Below are 11,369 nucleotides of genomic sequence, written 5' to 3'. Positions count from 1 at the left end.
AGTTCCCTGGTGGCTCAACAGGTTAAGGATCCGATCCAGTGTTGTCCCTGCTGTGGTGTGAGTTCAATCTCTGGCCCCGGAGCCAAAATAAAAAGAAAAACAAAAATCAAAAACAAAAACTGGAGTTCCTATCGTGGCACAGTGGTTAACGAATCCAACTAAGAACCATGAGGTTGCAAGTTCTATCCCTGGCCTCACTCAGTGGGTGAAGGATCTGGCATTGCCGTGAGCTGTGGTGTAGGTTGCAGACGCGGCTGGGATCCTGCGTTGCTGTGGCTGTGGTGTAGGCCGGCGGCTACACTCCGATTAGACCCCTAGCCTGGGAACCTCCATATTCCGCGGAGCGTCCCTAGGAAAGACAAAAAAAAAACAAAAACAAAAAAAAACCCCAAAATAACAAAAACCAAGCAGCATGTCTTTCAGAATAGGGCTATTTTTAGAGGATTGCTGCCACCTAGTGGATTCTATGGGGACGATAGGAAGTTGAAGCCTACCGCTAGTGGGGTAGATGCAACTAGCTTTTCTAATTCAACAAATGTTCTAGCGAAGGCCCCCGGGTAGGGTATGAGGAGTGTTGCAAGTCCTCGTCCTCCAGGAGCTCACAGAAACCACAGGATGGGAAGAGACTTGTGAGACATTAGTTCTCAAACCCTGATCCTCAGAATTCTGCTGGGAGAGGCATGGGAATAGGACAGACTTGGGAGGATAACTCATTAAAAATAAACTAATGGAGAAATTTTTCAGTGAAACTTTAGTGAGAATTTTCTTTCCATACATTTCTTAGACATTAGAAGTCTGCTGCTATTTACTCTAGCGGATGCTATATAATAAACAATTAATGGAGAAGTATTTAGACAAAAACCTGAAATTTGGCAACCCATGGTTATACATAGCCAGACAAGTTTTTTTCTGTAGACGTGTATACTCTTGACAGTGATTCCCGATGTGCTTTATAGTGTATACATTTGGTAATACTTCATAAACTTCATAGAGGGAAAATTTGTGTCCTAGTTCACAGCTTGGGTAAAAGACTGAAATGAATCCTTTTTTCAGAGTACTTTGTGTTTGTTTGTTTGTTTTTTTGTCCTTTTAGGGCCACACCCACGGCATATGGAAGTTACCAGGCTGGGGGTCTGATCAGAGCTGTAGCTGCTGGCCTACACCGCAGCCACAGCAATGCCAGATCCAAGCTGCGTCTGTGACCTACACCACAGCTCGGCCTATGCCACAGCTCAGGGCAATGCTGGATCCTTAACCCACTGAGCAAGGCCAGGGGTCGAACCTGCAACCTCATTGTTCCTAGTTGGATTCGTTTCCGCTGTGCCATGACGGGAACTCCATTTTTTCAGAGTACTTAGAGCTGAAACTGTGACTTCCAAGGGCTCTCCTCCAGAGCAGGATTGGGACCTGGCTCCACCACCCAGCCACAGATCAGAAGCACTTGGCTTGGGGCTATTTTGTAGAATTACTAGGATGAAGGATGTGGCCCAGTCTAGACACAGGCAGCTTTTAGTTAATCAATTAAATTTTTCTTTTTTTATTCTTTTGGCCACTCCATTGCGTATGGTGTTCCTGAGCCAGGGATCAGATCTGAGCTGTAGTTGTGACCTAAGCTGCAGCTGTGGCAATGCTGTATCCTTAACCCACTGTGCTGGCAGGGGATCAAATCCGTGTCCCAGGGCTCCCAAGACTCCCGCCAATCCTGTTGCACCACAGTGGGAACTCCTGATTTTTCTTTTTATGGCAGCACCCACGGCATATGGAAGTTCCCAGGCTGGAGGTTGGATCATAGTTGCAGCTGTAGGCCTACAGCTGTGCAACATCAGATCTGAGCCACAGTTACCATGTATGCCAGGGCTTGCCGCAATACCGAATCCTTAACCCACTGAGTGAGGCCAGGGATCGAACCCACATCCTCACAGACACTATGTCGGGTTCTTAACCCACTGAGCCACAGGAGGAACTCTAACTTTTAATTTTAAGGGTCGATTTAAACAGTAGGAGCTGAATCCAAGTCTGATTTGTAGTGGCTCAGGAAACTGAGTTGGGGTCCAGCTTGGTAGTGTGAGTTGGGAGTTAAAATCAAGGCTGTGTGTTTTGTTTCTATTTTAATTGCTTCCATTTATATCACTTAATCATCTATACTCCTCTTAGCCAACTTTCTCCTTAGCCCATTTAAACTGCTCATGGGTTGGACGCTTTCTTATCACATATTCCAATTCTTCTTATAGAAACAACACATGCACAGGAGTTTTATTTTAGAATAGTTCATGTGCTTTGCAGCCTCCCCATTTCTGCATGTGGATCTGGAGCTGCCTGTGTCTGCCTCTGGGGAATGCAGTTGGATGGACTGTGTCCCAGAGACACCCTCTGGAGCTGGGGGTGTGGGTGGGGAGTGGTCCTGCTCTCCCACTTCTCTATTCCAAGCGCAGATCCCTTTAGCCCGGCCCCTCCCATCCACCCTTGACTTTTCTTTTGCCCCCATCCCCCGCCATTCAGGATCCTTGGGCTTATATGACTTCAAAATGTGAGACTAGGGCCTTCTCTTTGGTGGGCAACCCCCTACCATTGCTTTGGCCACTGGTAAAAACTTGTTCTTCACCACACGGGGGCGCTATTTCCAGGGTGACCGCAGTGATGCTCCTCGTCATGGGCCTGTTTGTCATTACAAGCTGGGCTCCCCAGAGCCCCCGCTCTGCTCTTAGGGTGTGGGCTCAAATTTTGAAAAAGAAGAATCATGTCGGAGACCTTACACTACTTTTTTTTTTTTTTGTCTTTTTAGGGCCGCAACTGCCGCATATGGAGGTTCCCAGGCTAGGGGTCTAATTGGAGCTGTTGCTGTTGGCCTACGGCGGAACCACAGCAACACGGGATGTGAGCTGCGTCTGCGACCTACACCACAGCTCATGGCGATGCCGGATGCTTAACCCACTGAGCGAGGCCAGGGATCGGACCTGCAACCTCATGGTTCCTTGTTGGATTCGTTTCCACTGCGCCACAGTGGGAATTCCTTTTTTTTTTTTTTTTAGGGCTGCACCCCTGATGTATGGAAGTTCCCGGGCCAGGGTCAAATCAGGGCTGCAGCTGCCAGCCTACTCCACAGCCACAGCAACGCCAGATCCTTAACCCACTGAGTGCGTCCAGGTATTGAACCCTCATCCTCATGGATCCTAGACAGGTTCATTACTGCTAAGCCACAAGGGGAACTCCAGCCCTACACTTTAGATCACCAACAGTTGAGATCTTTCAGAATATGGTGGAATAGCACCTTGAGACAGTGACCTCCCGCTCCAGTTCATATTTCCCCTTTTCCCCATTCCTTCTATTCAGGCAGAGGGTGGACTCTGAGCATACCCCCTCCCCCCAAAAAAACCCTATCAGTGTTGTCACTGGGCTGGTTTTTGTTGGTTTTGTTTTTATTTATGAGAGCAGCTTTTATACACAGAAAACTCAATTTATGGCTCCTTTGGATTCTTGCAACAAGAATCTAGAGGTGAGGAAACTTGAGAACTAGGTCATTTACATACAAAACCAGTGGAGCTGGTGATGAGGCTTCCCCCTTTGGAGGCATACACTTGGGGTCCTGTAACCCTGGGCTGTAGGAAGGCTCAACCTCCATTTTCAGGTCATAAGAAAAATCCCATCCACTGTCCAGAGCTCCAAATCTTACATCCTTGCCCAAATCTTTGGCTTATTAGTAAACAACCTCAGTCCACTGAGTTTACCCTCAATTTTTTGAAACTGTGTAGTTTCCTTAGTGGGTAAAGGTATTTTGTTCCTGAGAAAAGTTAAAATTAAGTATAGAGATGCTGAACCCATTGTCCTAATATTTTTGCGTGGTGTTTGGGAATTGTCTTTGACTATGCGGTATTTAAAGTACTTGGAAAACAAAACAAAACGAAACAGATCTGCTCTTAGAATTCCCACTGTGGCACGAGATTGGTGGCGTCTCTGGAGTGCTAGGACACAGGTTCAACCCCAGACACAGGGATTGGGGATCTGCTGTTGTTGCAGCTACATGGTAGGTTGTACCTGCTGCTCAAATCTGATCCTGGCCCAGGAACTTCATATGCTATGGGGCAGTCAAAAAAGAAAACAAACAAACGACAACAAAAAACAAAACAGGGAGTTCCCCTTATGGTGCAGAGGAAATGAATCTGACTAGTAACCATGTGGATTCGGGTTTGATCCCTGGCCTTGCTCAGTGAGCTGGGGATCTGGCGTTGCTCTGTGCTGTGGTCTAGGTTGCAGACGAAGCTCATATCCCAAGTTGCTGTGGCTGTGGCATAGGCTGGTAGCTGTAGCTTTGGTTAAATTTTTTTTTGTTTTAGTTCTGTAAAAAATGCCATTGGTAATTTGATAGGTAATTCAATCACATTGAATATGTAGATTGCCTTGGGTGGTATAGTCATTTTTAACAGTATTATTCTACGAATCTAAGAACATGGTAGGAGTTCCCATCGTGGCTCAGTGGTTAACGAATCCAACTAGGAACCATGAGGTTGAGGGTTCGATCCCTGGCCTTGCTCAGTGGGTTAAGGATCCAGCGTTGCTGTGAGCTGTGGTGTAGGTCGCAGATGCGGTTCAGATCCTGCGTTGCTGTGGCTCTGGTGCAGGCCAGCAGCTACAGCTCTGATTAGACCCCTAGCCTGGGAACCTCCACATGCTGCGGGTGCATTCCCTGCCCCCCCCCCAAATAAGAACATGGTATAACTTTGCATCCGTTTGTGTCATCTTTGATTTCTTTCATTGGCAACTTGAAGTTTTCAGAGTACAGATCTTTTGCTGCTGCTGCTGCTTTTTTTTTCTGAGCCTGTGGCATGCAGAAGTTCCAGGGCCAGGGATCAAACCAGCACCACAGCTGCAGCTCAAGCCACACCAGTGACAATGCTGGATCCTTAACCTGTACCTACAGGGAACTCTTTTGCTTCTTTAGATAGGTCTATTTCTAGGTTGTAAATGCCATTTTAAATGCTTAAGAAAATTTAATCAAGTTTGCAAATAGGACTAAACAATTAAAAGCTTAAAAGGGATTATGAATTTTGCAATAGGGTAATAAGTAGATTTGCATAGAGTATAGTAAAATAATTAGAGTAAAAATGGAATTATAATTGATTTATAATGTTGTGTTAGTTTCAGGTGTACAGCACAGTGATTCAGTTAGACATGGACATATATCCATTCTTTTTCAGGTTCTTTCCCTTGTAGATCATCAGAAAATATTGAGTATAATTCTTGGTGATATATAGTCAGCTCTTGTCGGTTATCTATTTTATATATAGATAACCCCACCCTCCTAATTTATCTCTCTTCCCTCTCCCTAAGTAATACAGTTTTTAAGTTGAACTTATAAACTTAAAATTTTGCAATCTGTGTTGTTAATTAATTTTGAAATACAGGATTAGTAACCTGGGAAGGGAGAGTGAAGACTTTCCTTTCTCAGAGTTCCTGTCGTGGCGCAGTGGTTAATGAATCCGACTAGGAACCATCAGGATGTGGGTTTGATCCCTGGCCTTGCTCAGTGTGTTAAGGATCTGGCATTGCCCTGAGCTGTGGCTTAGGTCTCAGAGGTGGCTCAGTTCCCGCGTTGCTGTGGCTGTGGTGTAGGCCAGTGGCTACAGCTCTGATTCAATCCCTAGCTTGGGAACCTCCATATGCTGTGGGTGCAGCCCTAGAAAAAACAAAAAGACCAAAAAAAAAAAAAAAAAAGTTTTTTTTTCTCTTCTTGAGTGGAGGCAAAATGTACTCCCCTGCCTTCCCTATACCTGCCCCCAAACCCCAGGGCATCTCCTGATGTTCTCAGCGCCCTCCTCCTGCCCCAGAACCTACACCCAGTGGGATCTACCCAGGCACTGTCTTCTTGCCTTGGTGACTCTACCCTTCCCTTTCCCAGTGACACCTCCCACACCCTCAGGTCCCTGGATCTCAGTGAGAAGTCAGGAGTTGGATAGGCAATGAGACAAGTTGATTCTAGTCGGTCAGTGAACGATGGCTACTCTGACCCCTAGAGGTGTTAATAAGCTTCAAAGGATGATCTAACTAACCTAAATGAAACTCTAACAGGAATTTGAGTCACTGTGCCACGGTTGAGTAGAAACATTCAAAAATTCCAAGTGGGAGTTCCTGTCGTGGCTTAGAGGTTAATGAATCTGACTAGGAACCATGAGGTTTCGGGTTTGATTCCTGGCCTTGCTCAGTGGGTTGAGGATCCGGCATTGCCGTGAGCTGTGGTGTAGGTCACAGATGTGGCTCGGATCCTGCGTTGCTGTGGCTCTGGTGTAGGCTAGCGGCTACTACTCCGATTGGACCCCTAGCCTGGGAACCTCCATATGCCAGAGGAGCAGCCCTAGAAAAGGCAAAAAGACAAAAAAAAAAAAAAAAAAAAAAAAAATCCCAAGTGGCAACTTGGGGAAGACGGCATCACACCTGCTAGTCCATTCCCACGGTGTATAGCTGGCATTGGGCTAGGCTCTCTCAGGTGCTTTCCGATTTTCATAACTCTTTCCACCTCACTGCTTTTTAAAAATTGAATATATTTGACGTACAATGTTGTGTGGATTTGTGTACATGTTAATTTTTTTTTCTTTTTTTTGCTTTTTAGGCTGCAGTTACGGCATGTGGAATTTCCCAGGCTTAGGGGTCAAATCAGAGCTGCAGCTGCCAGCCTACGCCACAGCCACAGCAACAGAGAATCCAAGTTTCGTCTTCGACCTACACCGCAGCTCCCAGTAATGCCGGATCCTTAACCCACTGATCAAGGCCAGAGATTGAACCTGCATCCTCATGGATCCTAGTTGGGTCCATTTCCACTGAGCCACAATGGGAACTCCAGCATGTTAATTTGATAAATGTATATGTTGCAATGGAATTACTGTTGTAGTGACATTTCACATGTCTATCACTTTGCATAATTATCATTTCTTTTTAGTGATTGGGATAATTAAGGTTTAGTTTAGCTTAGCAAGTTGGGCGGTAATCATATAATATAGTGTATCTTCTCTGTACTGGCTTTAGATCTCTATGACTTATTTACTACTCATTGAAAGTTTGTACCCATAAACAGCAGCAACCTTATCTCCTTACTTCCCATCCTCTGGTAACCACCATTTCACTGTTTTTCAAAAGCATGAGTTTTTATTTTTTTTAATTCAATGAATTTTACTATATTTACAGGTGTGCAACCATGATTACAACCTAATTTTACAACATTTCCATCCCAAACCCCCAGCCCATCCCCTCTTCGACCTGTCTCCTTTGGTAACCGTAAGTTTTTTCAAAGTCTGAGTCAGTTTCTGTTCTGCAAATAAGTTCATTGTATCCTTTTTTTAGATTCCACATATAAATGATAGCACATGATGTTTATGTCTCAACTGTCTGACTAACTTCACTTAGCATGATAATTTATAAGTCCATCCATGTTACTGCAAATGCCATTATTTCATTGCTTTTTATGGCTGAGTAATATTCCATGGTGTATATGTACCACATTTCTTTATCCACTCCTTCGTTGATAGACATTTAGGTTGCTTCTTGGCTATTGTATAGAGTGTTGCCAATGAACATTAGGGTACATGTATCTTTTTGAGTCACAGTTTTCTCTGGAAAGATGTCCAGGAGTGGGATTGCTGAGTCATATGGTAATTCTATTTTTAGTTTTTTGAGGAATCTCCTTACTCTTTTCCGTAGTGGTTGCACCAATTTATATTCCCATCAACACTGTAAGAGGGTTCCCTTTACTCCATACCCTCTCCAGCATTTAAAGTTTGTAGACTTTTTGATGATGGCCAGTCTGGCTGGTATAAGGTGGTACCTCTAAGTAGTTTTGATTTGCATCTCTTTAACCATTAATGATGTTGAACATCTTTTCATGTGCTTTTTGGGCCCTCTGTATGTCTTCTTTGGAGAATTGTCTGTTTAGATCTTCTGTCCATTTTTTGATGGGGTTTACTTTTTTGGTATCAAGCCGCTGGAGGTGTTTATATAGTCTGGAGATTAATCCCTTGTTAGTCATTTCGTTTGCAAATATTTTCTCCCATTCCATGGGTTGCCTTTTCATTTTCATTTTGTTTCCTTTGCTGTGCAAAAACTTTTAAGTTTAGTGAGATCCTACTTGTTTATTTTACTTTTTATTATCATTACTCTAAGAGGTGGATCTGAGAAGATATTGCTATGGTTTATGTAAGACAGGGTGCAGCCTATATTTTTCCCTAAGAGTTTTATAGTATCCAGTCTTATATTTAGGTCTTTAATCCATTTTGAGTTCATTTTTGTGTATGGTGTTAGTGAGTGTTCTAATTTCATTCTTTTACATGTAGCTGTTTAGTTTTCCCAGCACCACTTATTGAAGGGCCTGTGTTTTCTCCATTGCATATTCTTGCCTCCTTTGTCATAGATTAGTTTACCATGGGTGTGTGGCTTTCTCTCCCATTCCACTGATCTATATTTCTGTTTTTGTGCCAGTTCCGTACTGTTTTGATGACTGTAGCTTTATAGTATCATCTGAGGTCAGGGAGCCTGATTCCTCAAGCTGTTTTTCTTTGTCAGGATGGTTTTTGCTATTTTGGGTTTTTTGTGCCTCCAAACAAACTTTAAAATATTTGTTCTAGTTATGTAAAAAATGCCATTGATAATTTGATAGGGATTAGGTTGAATCTACAGTTTGCCTCTATAGTCATTTTGACAATATTGATTCTTCCAATTCAGGAGAATGGTATATCTTTCCATCTGTTTGTGTCATCTTTGATTTCAATCATCAGTGTCTTAACAGTTTTCAGAGTAAAGATCTTCTGTCCCTTTAGGTAGATTTATGCTTGGGTATTTGTTTTTTTTTTTTTTTTTGTCTTTTTGTCTTTTTGCCATTTCTTGGGCCACACCTGCAGCACATGGAGGTTCCTAGGCTAGGGGTCTAATCGGAGCTGTAACCACCAGCCTACGCCAGAGCCACAGCAACTCGGGATCCAAGCTGCGTCTGCAACCTACACCACAGCTCTCGGCAATGCCAGATCCTTAACCCACTGAGCAAAGCCAGAGATCGAACCCACAACCTCATGGTTCCTAGTCGGATTCGTTAACCACTGCGCCACAACGGGAACTCCAGTGTTTGATTCTTTTTAATGCGATGGTAAATGGGACTATTTCCCTAATTTCTCTTTCTGATCATTCATTGTTAGTATATAGAAATGCAGTTGATTTCTGTGTATTAATTTTGCATCCTGCAGTTTTACCAAATTCATTGATGAACTCTAACAGCTTTGTTTTGATTACCATTTGGGTGGAATATTTTTTTCCATCCTCTCACTTTCAATTTGTGTCCCTAGAACTGAAGTGGGTTTCTTGAAGACAACATATATGTGGGTCTGTTTTTATATGTGTTCAGCCAGTCTACATCTTTTTGTTGGGGCGTTTAGTCCATTTACATTCAAGGTAATTATTGATACGTGTGTTCTTTTTTTTTTTTTTTTTTTTTTTTTTTTTTTTTTTTTGTCTTTTTGCTATTGATACGTGTGTTCTTATTGCCATTTTATTAATTGTTTTGGATTTACTTTTGTTGGTCTTTTTTCTTCCCTTCTCTTTTTCTCTTCTCTTGTGGTTTGATGACTATCTTTAGTGTTGTGTTTGGATTGCTTTTTCTCATTTGTGTACGTATCTATTGTAGATTACCATGAAGTTTTGATATAGGAATACACACACACACACACACACACACACACACACACACACACACACACACACAATCATTTTAAGTTTTGGTCTCTTTAATTGCAAATGCAGCTCCAGTATCCTGCATTTGTACCCTCCTCTTCTCATGATTTCTGGTTTTGGTGGGGTATTTGTGTGTAGATAATTTCCTACTTTTACCTATATATTATATGCATATGCCTTTACTGGTGAGCCTTGCATTTGTAATATTTTTATTTCCACTTGTGGCCTTTTCTTTTCCACCTAGAGAAGTTCCTTTAGTGTTTGTTGTAAAGCTGGTTTAGTGGTGCTGAATTCTTTTAGCTTTTGCTTGACTATAAAGCTTTTGGTTTCTCTTTCAAATATGATTGAGAGACTTGCTGGGTAGAGTAATCTTTGTTGGAGTTTTTTTCCTTTCATCACTTTATATTGTGCCACTCCTTCTGGCCTTGAGGTTTCTGCTGAAAAGTCTGCCACTAACCTTCTCGGGGTTCCCTTGTATGTTATTTATTTCTTTTCCCAGCTGCTTTCAATATTTTCTCTTTGTCTTTAATTTTGGTCAGTTTGATCAATATGTGTCTTGGGGGTGTTCCTCTTTGGGTTTATTTTATATGGTACTCATTGTGCTTCCTAGATTTGAGTGAGTGATTCCTTCCCCATGTTAAGGAAGTTTTCAGCAGTTATCTCTTCAAATATTTTCTCTGGCCTTTCTCACTTTCTCCTCTTTCTGGCACCCATATAATAAGGATGTTGGTGCATTTACATTTGTCCCAGAGTTATCTTAGATTGTCTTAATTTCTTTTCAGTCTTTTTTCTCCTTTCTGTTCCACTTCAGTGATTTCCTCCAATCTATTGTCCACTTTGATTATTTGTTCTTCTGCTTCCTGTATTCTCCTGTAAGTTCCTTCTAGTGAATTTTTTCTGTGTGTCTTTTAGGGCTGCACCCATGGCATTTGGAAGTTCCCAGGATAGGGGTAGAATAGGAGCTGTAGTTACTGGCCTACAGCACACCCACAACAACACCAGATCTGAGACACTCTGCGATCTACACCATAGTGCATAACGCCAGGTCCTTAACCCACTGAGGAAGGCCAGGGGTCAAACCTATGTCCTCATGGATGCTAGTCAGGTTTGATACTGCTGAGCTACCATGGAAACTCTTCCTTCTAGTGAATTTTTTATTTCAGTTATTGTATTTTGCATCTCTACATGCTTAATCCTTAAATCTTCTATTTCTTTATTCAGTGTTTCTTGTAATTTATCAATCTTCGCTTCCAGTTTATTTCCAAGATCTTGAATCATCTTTATTTATTTTTTACTTTTATTTTTTGTCTTTTTTTTAAGGGCCACACCCACAGCATATGGAGGTTCCCAGGCTAGGGGTCTGAGTGGAGTTGTAGCTGCCAGCCTCTGCCACAGCCATAGCAATGCCAGATCTGAGCCATGTCTGTGACCTACACCACAGCTCACGGCAATCCCAGATCCTTAACCCACTGAGTGAGGCCAGGGATCAAACTCACAACCTCATGGTTCCTAGTTGGATTCAGTTATGCTGCGCCTCGGTGGGAACTCCTTGAATCATCTTTACTATCCATAGTCTAAAGTCTTTTTCATGGAGGTTGGTAATCTCCAGATCAATTAGCTGTTTTTTCTGTTTTTTTTTTTTCTTTTTCTTTTTCCTTTATCTGAGT

Source organism: Sus scrofa, chromosome 2 (genome assembly GCF_000003025.6).
Source record: "Sus scrofa isolate TJ Tabasco breed Duroc chromosome 2, Sscrofa11.1, whole genome shotgun sequence".
In the NCBI taxonomy this organism is placed as follows: Eukaryota; Metazoa; Chordata; class Mammalia; order Artiodactyla; family Suidae; genus Sus; species Sus scrofa.
The sequence above is the reverse complement of the archived record's forward strand: the minus strand, read 5'-3'. Positions refer to the sequence as shown.